This window comes from Chrysemys picta, chromosome 11 (assembly GCF_011386835.1).
Source record: "Chrysemys picta bellii isolate R12L10 chromosome 11, ASM1138683v2, whole genome shotgun sequence".
Lineage (NCBI taxonomy): Eukaryota > Metazoa > Chordata > Testudines > Emydidae > Chrysemys > Chrysemys picta.
In genome coordinates, this window is record NC_088801.1 from 23357826 (window position 1) to 23374641 (window position 16816).

Here is a 16816-nt window from a genome sequence, read left to right on the forward strand (position 1 = left end):
AGAAAGCTCTCGTTATTGTCACTGGGTCCGCTAGACCACCACAGTGTAAAGGGGGCAATCAAAGGGAATAAGGAGACTGCAAAGAAACTAAATGATTTCTTTGTGAAGATCTTCATTATAGAGAACGATGAGGAAACACCTACCCCAGGGATCGGCAACCTTTCAGAAGTGGTGTGCCGAGTCTTCATTTATTCACTCTCATTTAAGGTTTCGCGTGCCAGTAATACATTTTAATGTTTATAGAAGGTCTCTTTCTATAAGTCTATAATATAGAACTAAACTGTTGTATGTAAAGTAAATAAGGTTTTTAAAATGTTTAAGAAGCTTCATTAAAAATTAAATTAAAATGCAGAGCCTACCGGACCGGTGGCCAGGACCTGGGCAGTGTGAGTGCCACTGAAAATCAGCTCGCATGCCGCCTTCGGCACCTGTGCCATAGGTTGCCTACCCCTGACCTACCCTGTGGTTGCTTTTTTACAGGTAGTGAAGATGAGGCGCTGTCAGAGATAAATTAGATAAAAGGAAACTGGTGGATGTACTTTATTTAGACTTTCAAAAGGCTTGTAATAATGTTACTCACAAAAAGCTATTAAGAAAGCAGGATAATAGCAGATATACCATGAGCCTGGTCAGCACATAAGTTGGAATACCTAAGGAAAACAGAAGGTGCTAAAGAACTGGTATTAGTGACTGATTAAATGGCACTCTTCTCTCTGAGTCAGAACTGAAACAATATGTCAGCATGATATTAGGTGGCACTGTGCTGTCTGGAGTGCAATCTTACATATAAAATGCAAGAGTGGTAGAATGCCATGGCTAGCACCCTAGCACTTTTGTGAAGAGCAGAGGTGCTAGCCACGGCATTCTACCGCAACTCAATGTGGGTAAAGTATATTCTGCTTACTTATCTTCCCTCTTCAGTTTTAACTGAATACAGTTCACTTCCTGTCCTCAACTAACTTGCAGTGTTGCTGTGTGCTGTCTGACAGATACTGGATTTCATTCCAGATATAACTATACTTCGCTGATGAGGAAAGTCATTTATATAATATAACAGGCATCAGAAAAAAAATTTAAAAGTAGCAAAAGGCTTTAATACAGGTGTCTGGGATAGCCACATTACTAATCAATGGAGAAGCCACAACTGATTTATGCAGGTCAGTCCAAATTAGTGCCAGTAACATTTCTATATCATATCACAATATATGATGTATATGCTGTATATTTTACAGAAAAAAATTACTGGGAATATTTGGACAGTTTCAAAATTTGTATTGGCACTAGTTTGTATCATTTTCTTCTAAAGCCAGGTGTGTTAGATACGAGTCCAGATATTCAAGCTATGAAGAACAGAAAAATTAGATGATTAATAGAATTTTAAAACCTCTAAATATTACCTAAAGTAGATTTTTCTTTAAATAATGTTGCAATTTTAAGATCCAGTTTATTGGGATCTTCCTGCATTGGATGCAAAGTATATCTTATTAGAAAGCTGGGACTCTCTCATTTCAACTGTCTAAAGCTCCCAAAGAGGGTTGCCAACTTTCTAATGGCACAAAAAAATGGTTACCTATCTTTTGTAACAACTGTTGTTCTTCGAGATGTATTGCTCATGTCCAGTCCATTCCATTCTAGGTGTGTGCTCACTCAGTCGTTGGAGACTTTTGCCTTAGTGGTATCCATAGGGTCAGCTGTGATGCCCTCAGGAGTCCCGTGCTCATGCCGCGGTATATCAGGCACCGCCGGCCCTACTACCTCTCAGTTTCTCCTTACCGACAACTCCGACAGAGGGGCAGAAGGGTGGGTAATAGAATGGACCATAGCAACACATCTCAAAGAACAGCAGTTACGAAAAGTGGGTAACCGTTTTTTCTTCTTCGACTGCTTGCTCATGTCGATTCCATTCTAGGTGACTCAAAAGCAGAATACTAAAGCAGTGGACTCAGAGTTCACAGTCTTACAGATTGGAGCACTGCTCTGCCGAAGCCAGCCATCATCTCAAGCTTGCTGGGTCAGCACATAGTGTGAAGCAAATGTGTGGATGGACGACCAGGTCGCATTCCGACAAATTTCTTGGATCGGCACCTGAGCGAGGAAGGCTGATGAGGACGCCTGCACCCCTAGTCAAGTGAGCCGTCATGATCGCCGGTGGGGGCACCTTCGTCAGCTCATAACAGTAACAGATACAGGCTGCGATCCATGATGATTTTCACTGGGCAGACACCAGGCAACCCTTCCTCCTATCTGCGACAGCAACAAACAACTGCATAGATTTGCGGAACGGCTTCATTCTATGTAGAAAGCCTGGGCCTATCTGAAATCCAGGGTATGCAACCTGCATTATTCAGAGGTTGCGTGAGACTTAGGACAAAGGACCTGCAAGTATGGAACTGGGAGACGAACTTTGATAGAAAGGCCGGGTGCGGGCGCAGCTGGACCTTGTCCTTAGAAAAGGTCGTGTAAGGCAGTTCTGATGTGAGTGCCCTGATCTTGGACACCCTCCAGGACCAAGTTATAGCAACTAGGAAGGAGACCTTCCAGGAGAGAAGCAGGAAGCCAAAGGCTTGAAGGAGGTAACCATGATCCTTGACAGCACCAGGTTCAGATCCCAGGGGGAACCAGATCCCGGACATGCAGATAGAAGCGCTCCAGACCTTTCAGGAACCGTGCTGTCATATGGTGGGCAAAGACTGACCTGCATTGAAATGGAGCGTGGAACGCTGAAATGGCCACCAGGTGCACCTTGATCGAAGACAGCAACAGGCCCTGGACCTTAAAGGTGCAGCAAATAGTCCAAGACATCCTGTAGCAAGGCCTCTTCTGCATACGTGATGATCCAAGGCTCAACACGCAAACTTCCACTTCGCCACATAGGTAGACCTGGTGAAGGGCTTCGTGGTGCCCAGCAGCACCTGCTGGACACCGGCAGAACACCGCCACTCCTCCCCACTTAGCCATGCAGCAGCCAAGCCATCAAGTGCAATGCCCCCAGATTTGGGTGCAGCAGATTGCCGTGGTTCTGGGACAGCAGGTCCGGCCAAAGCAGCAGCAGCAGGGGGGTGGCTGCCAACAGACTCGGCAGCATGCCGAACCAATGTTCATGAGACCATTCTGGGGCAACGATGATGACCATTGCTTTGTCCTGCTTCACCTTTAGCAGGGCCTTATGAGTCAATGGCATCAGTAGGAAGGCATACATCAGAGCTCCCGACCCTGGAATCAGGAAGGCGTCCGACAGGGAACTCTCGTCCCTGCACTGCAGGAAGCAGAACACGTGGCACTTTCTGTTGTGCCGGGATGCAAACAGGTCCACTTGGGGATTCCCCCACCTGCAGATGATCAGGTTGACCACCTCCGGATGGACCGACCATTCGTGGTGAGACGAGAAGGACCTGCTGAGGCAATCTGCCTGGATGTTCTTGGTTCCGGGCAGGTGGGCGGCTATCAGGTGAATGGCATGCCACACACAGAAGTCCTAGAGGCTGAATGCTTCCCGACAAAGGGCCAAAGATCTAGCGCCACCCTGCCTCTTGATGTAATATATCGCGGCTGTATTGTCCATCAGGATCTGCACCATCTTGCCCTTCAGGTGGGACAAGAAAGCCTGGCAGGCCAGGTGAACCGCTTTGAGTTCCCTGACATTGATGTGAAGGGCTAGTTCACCCAGGTGGGCTCCCCAGCCCAGATCCAACCCAACCTAGACCAGGGTGAGCATCGGAAATGAGGTCATGAAGGGAGCTCCTTACAGCACCGAATTGGGAACCCACCACTGGTCCAAAGACAGCAGAACGTGGCTTGGCACTGTGACCACTCAGTCCATGGGGTGCCTGCTGGGAATATAATCGGAGACCAGCCATGTTTGCAAAGGCCTCAGATGAAGCTGGGCATGGCTGACCATGTATGTGCACATGGCCATGTGGCCCATCAGTTGCAGACATGTGTGGGCTGTGGTGAGCAGGTGGGATTTTATGTGGGAGATCAAGTCTGCCATGCCCTGAAACTGCTTCAGGAACGAATGCCCTGGCTCGCGTGGAGTCAAGAACTGCCCCCAATAAACTCTATGCGTTGGACTGGCATTAACGTGGACTTTTCTGCATTTATTAACAGGCCCAGGTTGATGCAGATGGAGCGTACCAGATCGAAGTTTCTCTGCACCTTCTCCGGGGACCTGCTCTTGATGAGCCAGTCGTCGAGGTATGGGAACAGGTGAACCTCATGCCACCTGAGCATATTTGCCGTGGTAAGCCGCCACTGGTGCCATGCACTTGGTGAACACCCTTGAGGCCGACGATAGGCCAAAAGGGAGTGCAATGAACTGGAAATGGCGTCCTCCCACTACAAACCGGATGAAACACCTGTGCCCCGGGAATAAGGAAACATGGAAATAAGCATCCTTCAAGAGCGGCATACCAGTCTCCCGGATTCAGGGAAAGGATAATGGAGGCCAGGGAAACCATGCAGAACTTCAACTTTTTGAGAGACTTGAGGCGACGCTGGTCCAAGAAGGGTCTTAAGCCCCCTTTGGCCTTCGGGATTAGGAAATAACGGGAGTAGAAAACTCGTCCTTGCATGTCCTGAGGAACCTCCTCCAACGCCCCCAGGTATAGGAGGTTTTCGACCTCCTGAACGAAGACTTGACGGTGACAAAGAGGGATGGAAAGAGGGGATGGTGAGAGGGAGGTGCAGCCATAAATGGCAGGGTATAGTCCTGGGATATTATATCCGGGACCCAGCTGTCCGAGGTTAGCTTTGACTACACTGAAAGGAAAGGGCAGAAATGGTCCAGGAAAGGGCAGGAAGGATCCGGGGAACTGACTGGGGCGTTGCTCTCGAGCGCCCTGAAAATGCATGCTTCTGGCCCCCAGCGTGTTTGGCGGGCCCAGGCTGTGCAGGCGAGTGGGAAGAAGAAGAAGGCCGATGCCAGCTGAACTACCGTCCCTTCTTCTTGCAGAACTCTGATGGGGCTGCCACGATCTTGGCGGCAGAAGCGGCCAGAAGTGCTTCCGCGTAGGCTGCGGTATATGCCCAACGAATGAAGGGTGGCCTTGGTATCCTTCACCCCATGCAATCTGGCGTCCATTTGCTCTGAAAAAAGACACACCTCATCAACAGGAAGGTCTTGGATGCTGCAGGAGGCCCACCATCTGGAGCCAGGAGCTACACCTCATGACCACAGCAGACAACTACCCGAGCCACAGAGTCCGCCACATCCCAGGCCATTTGTAAAGAACACCTGGCTGCCGCTGTGCCGTCCTCCACCAAGGTGCCAAACTCCTGGGCCAACCCTTGTGGGAGGGACCCCTGGAACTTGCAGAGGGCATCCCACAAGTTTAAATTGTACCGTCCCAGGAGGGCCTGATGGTTTGCCACCCAGGATTGAAAGCTGGTAGTGGAATAAATTTTTCTCCCAAAGAGATCCAGTCTTTTGGCCTCTTTATTCTTGGGAAGGGAGGAGGAATGGAGCTGCTTGTCTTGTTCATTAGCCATGGAGATGACCAACGAGCCTGGGGGAGGGTGGGTATAAAGATACTCGCACCCTTTGGCTGGGACAAATTATTTTTCTCTGCCCTCTTGGAAGTGGGAGGGATGGATGAGGGGGTCTGCCATAGGGCCTTGTCGATCTTTAAGAGCCCTTCGTGGACTGGTCAAGCAACGCAGGCAAGGGTGGAAGCCGAGAGGACACTAAACAATGGGTCTGCCTGCTCAGCCATTTCCTCTGCTTCTAGGCCCAGATTTTCTGCCACACTTCGGAGCAGAGCAGAGCCTGATGCTCCTTGAAGTCATCTGGCAGGCTGGTTCTTGAAGGACCCATGACCACCTCGTCTGGGGATGATGAGGATGCCTGGGTTACTGGAGAAGATTCCAAGGCTTCGCCCACCACTGGGGAGGGAGGTTTAGGGGTGGGCACTGCTTCCTCTACCCCAGCCTCCAAGCGATCAGCACACCCCAAGCCCAGGGCTATTGGTGCCACCAGTACTGCTGGAGGCACCAATAGCAGCAGCAGCCGGAGATTGCTGGGAGGGGGCACTGCCATGATGGGCATTCCCCACAAGCTCCAATAGGGTCACTGGGTTGGCCACTCCCAGGAAGCGGTCGCCAGGTCCCTGCAGCCTTAGGCGCATGGGCGGCCAGGGAGACTCCACACACTGCCCTCATGCCGCAGGCGCAGCCCCCGCAGCTTCCAGTCACGATTCCCAGCCAATGGGAGCTGCAGAGCTGGCACTCGGGGCGGGGGCACTGTGTGGAGCCTCCCTGGCTGCTCATATGCCTTGCGGCCGCAATGACCTGGAGGCCTCTTCCGGGAGCTACGTGGAGCTAGGGCAGGCAGGGAGCCTGTTTTAGCCTCGGGCCCCTGCTGAGCCACTGACTGGACTTTTTACGGCCCAGTCGGTGGTGCAGACCTGAGCTGCCAGGGTTCCTTTTCAACCAGGAAGTCTGGTCAAAAAACGGACACATGACAACCCTACTCCCAAATGTTTTGCAAGATACTGTACCTCAAACCTGTACTGATCCAAGAGTAAGCAATGCTTTTCCTGCACCTCAGGTCAGTATAATTTTGGAGAATAATTCTTCATTTGGAGGAAAAGAATGAACACTTATTCTTGTTGTCTTTAAAAAAATACAAAATGTGTCTGTTTGAAGCTGAACAGAGGTTAGAAATATTATCAGTAGTCTTGGCTCTGACAGATTATTGATCAACTTGCTGTTAGGCAGCCCAAGGTCCATGATAAATGCATTATATTTCATATCTCTACAATTTATCACATGATATCTCCACCCTATATCCTATGTATATACAGTATATTTAGGGAAGACATGATAGTGTGATTCATTATAAAGTTTTATTAACATGGTTTCTGGGATGTCCATATTATTCAGGACAACCAAAGCCTGCCAAATTCATGTCTTTAACACCTTTACAGTATACCACACCACACATTCTACATATGTCGATATTTTACAGAAAAAGCTATTTACTATTTCAGATTTTTAAACCTCCTAACGTTTATTCTCTTTGTCATCTACCTCTGCCAGTAAGCTCAGGTAGAAAATGACAACATACATTTTGGAAAGTTCTAAAATGATCTAAATAGCTTTTCTGTACATAATAATGAAGCGGTTGCAGACCAGTGTGCTCAAAATGGAGGTGGCAGTGCAGTGGTCGGAGAATGGTTGTTAGAGAATGCACTGATTCAGAACACCATAAGAGCAGCTTCTTCACTGAAGCTTCTACAGAGTCCTTAGTGAAGCTAAAGCTGACCGTCCACAAAGAAACCCCTGACAAAGTGGTGACAGAAACACTGTCTGCCCTTCCCTGGAGGGAATTTCCTCACCACTTCAAAGTAAAACAGTCCTTGCCTGCTAACTTCTTTGAGCAGATGGGTGAATCTAACCCTTGGGTATCTTAGTGGACAGCTCATTGAGGACATCTACTCAATGCATAGCTGTGGTCAAAAAATCATTATTAAAAAGTTGGGATGTAGTAAGGAGGGAAAGCGAGAGAGGAATACAGAAAATATTATAGTGCCATTCTATATATTAATGGCACAGACCCATCTTGTGTATATATATTGACTATATATTAATGGTACAGACTCATCTTCTGCATTCAGAATTAACCAACTCATCCAAAGAAAGACAGGCAGAAATAGTAAGTATGCAGAGAAAGGCAACAAAAGTGATTTGAAGCATGGGAGAATAGTTTAATACAAGTGGAAATTATGAAAAATAGAACAATTATTTCTGGAAGACTTTACATTTTCACACATTTCATTAACCTGCACAACTCTCTGCCACAGGATGTTACTAAGGGAAATAGCTTAATCAGATGTGCAAAAGGATTAGACACCTATTAATATGAATAGTATCTGCAGTTGTACTAGCCATGGTAAAATTAGACAAGTTATTCATTTTTATGACTCCAGACTTATGCTGGGGTCAGGGGGAAAAAATCACTCCATAACTATGTGCCTTACCAGAGTTTTACTCTTTTTAATAAGGCATCTGGGAAGGCCACTGTGTTAGGCCTTCTCTATGTCAGGACTGTAGCTATACTGATGTCATTCCACCAGTATCAAAGGATTAGCTGTGTTAGTCTGTATCCAAAAAAATGAGGAGTCCGGTGGCACCTTAAAGACTAACAGATTTATTTGGGCGTAAGCTTTTGTGGGTAAAAAACCTCACTTCTTCAGATGCATGGACTGAAAATTACAGATGCAGGCATAAATATACTGGCACATGAAGAGAAGGGATTTACCTTACAAGTGGAGAACTAGTGTTGACAAGGCCAATTCAGTCAGGGTGGATGTGGTCCACTCCCAATAATTGATGAGGAGGTGTCAATACCAAGAGAGGGAAAATTGCTTTTGTAGTGAACCAGACACTACCAGTCCCTATTCAAGCCCAAATTAATGGTGTTAAGTTTGCAAATGAATTGTAGCTCTTCAGTTTCTCTTTGAAGTCTGTTTTTGAAGTTTTTTGTTGAAGGATGGGTACTTTTAAATCTGTTATTGAATGTCCGGGGAGATTGAAGTGTTCTCCTACTGGCTTTTGTATGTTACCATTCCTGATATCTGATTTGTGTCCATTTATTCTTTTATGTAGAGACTGGCTGGTTTGGCCAATGTACATGGCAAAGGGGCATTGCTGGCACATGATGGCATATATCACATTAGTAGATGTGCAGGTGAATGAGCCCCTGATGTTGTGGCTGATGTGGTTGGGTCCTCTGATGGTGTTGCTAGAGTAGATATGGGGACAGAGTAGGCAATGGGGTTTGTTACAGGGATAGGTTCCCGTGTTAGTGTTTTTGTGGTGTATAGTTGCTGGTGAGTATTTGCTTCAGGTTGGGGGGCTGTCTGTAAGCGAGGACTGGCCTGTCCTTCCAAGGTCTGTGAGAGTGAGGGATCGTTTTCCAGGATAGGTTGTAGATCGTTGATGATGTGCTGGAGAGGCGTTAGCTGGGGGCTGTACGTGATGGGCAGTGATGTTTTGTTATTCTCCTTGTTGGGCCTGTCCAGTAATAGGCAACTTCTGGGTACCTGTCTCGCTCTGTCAATCTGTTTCCTCACTTCCCCAGACGGGGATTGTAGTTTTAAGAATGCTTGATAATGATCTTGTAGGTGTTTTTCTCTGAGGGATTGGAGCAAACGTGGTTGTATCTTAGGGCTTGGCTGTAGACAGTGGATCATGTGATGTGTCCTGTATGGAAGCTGGAGGCATGTAGTAAGTATAGTGGTCAGTAGGTTTCCGGTATAGGGCGGTGTTTATGTGACCATCATTTATTTGCACTTTATGTCCAGGAAGTGGATCTCTCAGGCGGAGGTTGACAGTGGGATGGAAATTGTTGAAATCCAGGTGGAATTCTTCAAGGGCCTCCTTCCCGTGGGTCCATATGATGAAGATGACATCAATGTAGTGCAAGGAGAGGAAAGGTGCTAGGGGATGAGAGTTGAGGAAGTGTTGTTCTAAGTCAGCCATAAAAATGTTGGCATACTATGGGGCCATGCGAGTACCCATAATAGTGCCACTGACTTGAAGGTATAAGTTGTCCCAAAATCTGAAATGGTTCTGGATGAGGACAAAGTCACAAAGCTCAGCCACCAGGTGTGCCGTGGCCTCATCAGGGATATTGTTCCTGACAGCTTGTAGTTCATCCTCGTGTGGAATATTGGTGCAATATTCTACCAGTGCAATCCCTCAAAGTAGATGTCATGGCCAGGTCATTACATCAGATGTATTGCACTGAGGTAAATCACCACGTGCACCAAAGTAGTCTAGCCCAGTGGCTTAAAAACCTCAGGTAGATTAGCCCTTAGACAGAATAGCTGACTATCCTAACAGGCTCCTGGTCTGTTCTGGTCTCTAAGTGTTTGATCCAAAGCCCATTGAACTCAGTGGAAAGACTCCCCTTAACTTTAATGGTTTTTGGATTAGGCCTGTGTTCAGAGAGGGAAAACCATAATGTTCACGTGGACATCCTAACACAGTTTGAATTCTATAAAAATCCTTTTCACTATCTACTATTCACAAAATCCATCCAAGTCTTAAGTACTTATTAAGAAAGCTAGATATTCATGTCACTGAAAAATGAAGCCATTAATCCAAATAATGAACAGCCCAAGTATCTCACAAAAAATTGCAGGATTTATATTTTTAGGTTTAAAATAATTTGTAATTAGGAAAGGAGCAACACTGATTTCAAATATCTAGAATGTTCTGGTTATAGGGCACAGATTGGAAGATTTGCTCCTTTCCCCTTGAAACATAAAACAAGCATTATGAACTGGAATGAGGATCAAATAAAAAAGATATCATATTTTTTATAACATAGTACAGTAGATGTTTGTAATTTGAAAACAGAAACCAATGACTAATCTAGAAATTAAGTAGATACAAGACATCAGTTCAAGAGGATAGGTAAAATACATATTAAAATTATAAGTGTGGAAATACTGAATCATAATGCATGATTTCATTACACTTTACTGAGAGCAATGTAAATACCAATACTTTAGCTGATACATAAAAAAACATTTTAGGTATAAAAAAAAGGGGGGGGGGATTTCCCCAGGTACTCTAAAACTCATAAAAAAGAAGAAAAGCAGAAAAGCTACAGTTATATATCTCTCAGGCTACTGGCTTTCCATATCAGCACTCTAACTACATCCAAAAATAATTGACTAGAATATAATTTCTGCTACTATTAATCACAATATATAACTTTGTGTTCTGGGTCTTGACATGTCAAGTAATAAAGGGCCCTCATCAGAACATAATCCTCAAAAAAAAAAAAAATGAAGGGATACTGCGTAACTTCATATCAGGAAGCTAACATTAACTACTAGACCTCTTTCCAGGGCCATGCAGATGATCCTAGTCATTCACTTCCTGCCACACAACTGGAATAAAGTTTGGCATGACCAGGAATGAAAACTGCAGGATAAATTAGCTTTAGAAGATAAAATCAGCTTTAAAATAAGAAAACAGCCAACAGCAAATGCCTTCCCTCTCATCTCCTACAATTCCAAAATCTTATATTGAGGACCTGATTTTGATCTCAGTACATTTTACTGACTTTAAAGGAGCTACTCCTGATTTACAACAGTACAAGATCAGAATCAGGCCTTTCATGCATGTTGAACAAATTAAAGAATAAAACTTTTTTGGAGTGAAGTCTGTGAGGAGGTTCATACAGAAAAAATGTAAAGAAATCTTGTCACTGTTAAAATGAATAGCTACCATCTGCCAGCATTTTATCTTAGGCAAAGTTGATTAATGCAAAATGAATGCTTAAGATCACATTGCTGTCTGCCTGAATAATTTTCAGGTAGTTCAGTTCTAAAATTATTACTCCTATTTTCAAACATCGTTTTACTTTTTAATTTTCTGTTCAAAGTCCTCAGTTGTCAGACTTATGAAAAAAGAGCATCCATTTCTAATGCTGTGATACTGCACTAATGCCCCAAGAGTAAGAACTTTGCTTTTGGCTGGTTGGTGCTGCTGCTGCAGCAGGACAGTTAATCTGCCCTAAGAGGGCAGCAGGGGATTCCACCTCCATGGCAGACTTCACGAAAACAGCAGCCTCCCCCAGTAATACTGAAAACTAAGACTGCAATTTGGACTAGTCTCATTTTGAGTGGAGAAATAGATGGCTATGCTATTGGTCTCATTAATAATTGGTTTCAAATAACTGTGGTTTTGGCCTTTGCCATTTATTGTAAAAGTTACCTTTATTTACACTTTATTTCAAAACTGAAATATCAATGACAAATTGTCTCATATACAATTAACATATAGCCTTTCACTGCCTTTAAAATGGGGTTTGTTTGTTTGTTCGTTCATATGTAAGAGTTCTGATCAAAACATTTAGCAGAAATTATCTGTCTTGTACTAAGTTATTTGTACTCCTGTATTTCACTTTGAACAACAAAATTATCAGAAGAAAGACTTTCGGTAAAATTAATTTCATCCTCCAAAAGCCCAGGACTACACTTACGCCACCGTTATGGACTAATAATATAGTCCCACCAGAAGAGAGTGAGTTGGATGCCTCACTTCCATTTGAGCCTTCAAAAATCTATCCCAGGATGTACATCTTAAAGATTACTTCACTTGGCTATCCAGAAAATACTAAGGACCAATCTTACTAATGCTACTCAGGCAAGTAAGTTTCAGCACATGAATAATTCCATTGATTTCAATGGGATTACTCATAAACTAAGTTACTCACCTGCATAAGAATTTGCAGGTTCAGGGATTAAAATAATATTTTTAAATATAATGTTTTGGAAATACCAGTACATTAGTTTGTAAAAAGCTTAGTCTATAAAATAGATGTTTTTCCTGTAGAAGGGTAACAGAAAATATCAGATCTGAAATGCTCGCTGGTCTAACTAGTAGCCTTAGTTTTCAGACATCTAAAATAAATATTGGTTATATAAATAAAATTATGTATGTTCCGACAGTACACCCTTGGACTGTTTTATATGTTGTTGGATATTAAATCCATCAGATTTTTTTTTCACAACTCCATTCATTAAAAATAATTTTCCCCCTCAGTAAAAGTGTAATAAGCATACAGTTTGTCTTTTAAAATACAGTTGTCAAATATCAAGGGGTAAATATACTCGAGCGTTTACCCTAGAGGTCTTTAAGGGCCAAAGTCTGTTAGAAATAATATCTGTTATCCATATGAACAGTTACCTGGGGGGCAGTATAAAATGTTACACATTATATTTTTATTTTTTGAAAATAAGCTAGCAGGGCTATTCAAAACAAACTTGAAGCTTCACTGCAGCATTTAACCTCTTGTGCATGCAGGTCCAGATATGCTATTAATTGATCATGTATTTCTGTTTTTGAATTAGCACTTTGTGTGGAGAACAAGCTACCAGCAAAATGGGATAACAGATTTTTTTTCCTCCATTTGTTCTTGAAGAATTTTTTACATATAGAAATATTTTTTCTTTAAAAGCAACAAACAGCAGAATCATAGGAAAAAGTAAAGGGACAAACTTTGTTTTGTGGAATATTTTAACAGTTCTAAGATTTCCAGTTCTTTAGTTCTTAGATTTTTCCCGCCCTGTGGTTAGTTACTTGGTTTCTAGGATTACTGTATATTTGCTGTGTTGTGGTGAGCTTAATTTTCCACAAAACGTCCAATCAGCTAAATTCTACAACATACTTAATCAAAGACTGTCCCAAAATGAAAATATATGCACAACTCCAGGGCAAATGAGCTCCAGAAAGCTGGGTAGAGGGCTCAGCCAAAGAGTTAAAAAAAAAAAGTTTTGCCGTATGGATCTGTGTTTTCAGACTGCCAATCAGAGAAAAGCTGTTTTAGGCCATACATCCCCTTCAAAATTTCTCCTCTGGCTCATTTCTTTTGAGTCAGCCTGGGAAAAAGCCACTCCCTATGTTAGGAAATTGGGAGAGACACTGAGCATGCTCTAATGCTGAGATCAAAACAGAAGCTTGTTCTTCATAATTGCCCTTTTACTGTACCTCCCAGACTGTGTAGTTTGGAATTTGCCTTCTGGAAACTGTACTGTTTCTCCCACTCCTGATGTGAAGGAAAGAATCACTGAGATTCATCCATCCCCGTATTCTCCCAGAAACCAGAAAAGTAGTGAAGAGAAATGACCCACCCATACCACACAGAAACAGACAGAAGAGAGACAGGAAAAGGAGACATCTTTTTCAGAAACTGGGGAGGTGAGTCAAAAAAGCCCAATCCCTTTTGCTTCTTTGGGGGGCGGGGCCAGGGGAAGAAGAGGAGGAGGAGGAGGAGGAGAAGATCTACATTGTCTATAATGGAGTTGTAAGGATGGAGTATCTTGAACTGATGCAAATTCAACTCAGACATCTCAGGTCAGGTCAGAGCATTGTGGAATGATCATATAGGTCCCTGCAAAGCAATTCTATGAAGTAAGTTCTTAAAAGTTGAGTACCACTGCTCTAGTATCGCAATCAATTAGTCATCTTCAGGTTTACTCCCTAAATCCACTGGGATTGAAGCAAGGGCTCTTTTCCTGCCTGATCCTCATCAAGGTTTTGTCTTTCTTTAAGGAGACAAATGAAGATCTGCACTGGCTTAACTAGAGAATGTAGCATTTAACTGAGCCCGCATATCTGACTGTTTTTTCTTTCCTCTGTAGAAAATCATCCATTGTGTGTCTGGGAGGTCATATATCCTTCTCAAAGTTGCAAATCAATAACACCCCCTGGGGCCCCTATGTGCTGTATCCTACCCTATGAAAATTGAGTGTCATCTCAATGACCATCTCTTCAACATTTTTATTTCCAGGTGACTCCCAGAGGTCCTTCTTGGAAACACAAGGTGCTTGCTACCTACCAAGTCACCAGGCCATACAATTTACAACTTAGGTTAAAAACAATAAGACTAGCTTCATTGTTTATAACTGATTCAACTTTTAAGATTTCCCCAGGAGACTGCATGTCTGTTCTCTGACAGGAAGATATGAGCAAATTTTTACCACTGAACCTGACTGGTCACAGTAAAACTCCTGAATTTAAAATCCAAGATTCCTGAGACCACTTCATGCTCTGCTTCAAAAGCACTTTTTAGACAGCTTATTTAATAATATCTGAGCACTATTTTGTGTGCTATCCTTTGCATGATTAGCAATAGCAATATTATATTCAGGAGCATATACTAGTGCTGTATAGATTTATAGCAATATTGTTGGCCATATAAATAGCCCTTTTACATAAACATCAACATCCTGAATAAAAGATAAATCTTGAAAGATAAATGGACAAATAACATTAAAAAAATCTTGGCAATACTCAATTACAAAGTGTTTCTGGATTTGAAACATTTGCCACCCTCCTTTTTCATCGGACAAACACACTGTAACAAAATATTTATGAAATGTTATTGATTTCTATTAAAGTGAAGATTTCACATGGAAGTAAAAACAATTCTTGATCTCAGGGCAAACAAGTCACAAATAATGCCAATATATGCAAATTTGATGTTTTCTATCACCTCTTCAGAACTAAGAAATATTTAAAAATTTCTCTCTAAATATATGTCTCTCAAAGTTTCCAGGGTGCAGTTTCACTCTCTTAATTCAGAGTCTCAACAATTTACTATTGGATGGGAAGCAGAGCCTAATATTTGCTAGATGGGTGTTTAAATGACAGTTAACAAGAAGTAACAGAATCAAGGTTCTTGTCCACTAGGAAAAAGTGGAGTCAACCTTATAAGACAGACTGATTCATTTATACTTTCATTTAATAGAACAATATCTGAAACATTCAACTACAAACCAAACATAAGAACATGTGCAAGTAAAGTAGAAAGTACCTCTAATCAGTACCTCTCACCAGTCACATCAGCACTTGTTGCTAATTATTTTATCTTGCATATGATACAGTACATACCCTTTTTAATATTGTATCTTTGTGAACTTTGACTATTTGATTCTGTGTGATCAAACACTAACAACAGCGGCAAAGAAAACACTTTCCTCTCTTTAAGATGCTCTATTGGTTAGTTCAGATTTATTTGTTGTCAGTGAAGGTTATATTTGCACATAAGCCTATGACAGATTGCAAGTTTTTAACTTTGTGCAAGTTTTCAAGCTGCTGGTATTTTTTCTTAAGATGTAGGTTACTTGACAAATTGGAGTTAAGTTATCTGGGGTCAATGTAACTGTAAGTTAAACTAATGAAGTGTATGCCTGTGAATGATGTCTGATTAGTTTAATACAGCTAGTGCTGGACAGCTTGGGCTGCTGACCTTGAAGGAGCATAGATAACATTGTGATGCGTTGGAGGATGTGGTTGTGATGCAGAAGAAATTTACATAACAGTTTGTCATATATACTCCTCCAAAATAAAATTGTTGCAAAGGAAGAGTAATGCAAAACCCATACTCAAATGCCTCAAGCAAGAGGAAAAAATAGTTACGATAATTTGGTAGCAGTTTATTAGAAATGAAAGCAAGCAGCAAGCCCAGTAAAGGTGTATTTTCTACACTAGCATTTTATATATTCAAATTGTTCATAAATTGTGTAAGATTAAATATTATGTTCCACAATTTGTGATGGTTTCAGATTTAATGTTACATGATCTTATGCAGCACAGGATATATGCTGCAAAAATCATTTTCCTCTCCATCTGTGTCTACTATCTTTATTTGTTATCACTGGAAGTTGCAAACATTAGCCCCAGTTCTCAGCTGGGATCTGCTAGCATATACCTCTGCACTCAGACAGAGGCCCACTGAAGTCAGTGGTATGCAGTGTAGGTGCAGAGGTCCATGCTATCAGATATCAATGCAGCAGGAGGGCTTTGGTATAAGTAAATAAAGTGTTGACAGTAAAAAAAACCCATTTCACTGCTGAATCAGTGATGTTCTCTTGTTTGCAGTCACTGAAATATACACTGTTTAATAGAAGTATCCTACGGCATCTTAACTGATCGAGGGGGCGGGGAGAGGGCGAGAAGGAGAAGATGAATGGCTGGTTTCAAGACCACCAAGTTTATAAGTGACTAGAAGTTTTCACTATATGATGACCACTTGGTGGTCTGTGTGTATTTAGTTTGGTGGTCTCAGTTCAGGTTCTAGTTGCTAGGTGTCCATGCAGGGCTTAAATTCTCATAGTATTTCCCAGAGTCCTCCATGTTCCCCCACCAACATGCGATGAAATCTCCAGGGGAGTTGAAAATATTTACTGGAGCTCTGCTCCAGACAGCTCCAGCTGAATTTAAATCCTGTGCCTACATAATAAAACAAACAATTTGACATCCTCATATATGGTCACATTACAGAGCTCAAGGTCTG

General features: G+C 42.7%; 1 protein-coding gene across 15 annotated transcripts in view; it reads right to left on the bottom strand.

Moving 5' to 3' along the window:
• GTDC1 (glycosyltransferase like domain containing 1) overlaps positions 1-16816 on the bottom strand; it is a 264103-nt gene that overhangs the window by 162477 nt on the left and 84810 nt on the right. The window lies entirely within an intron of this gene.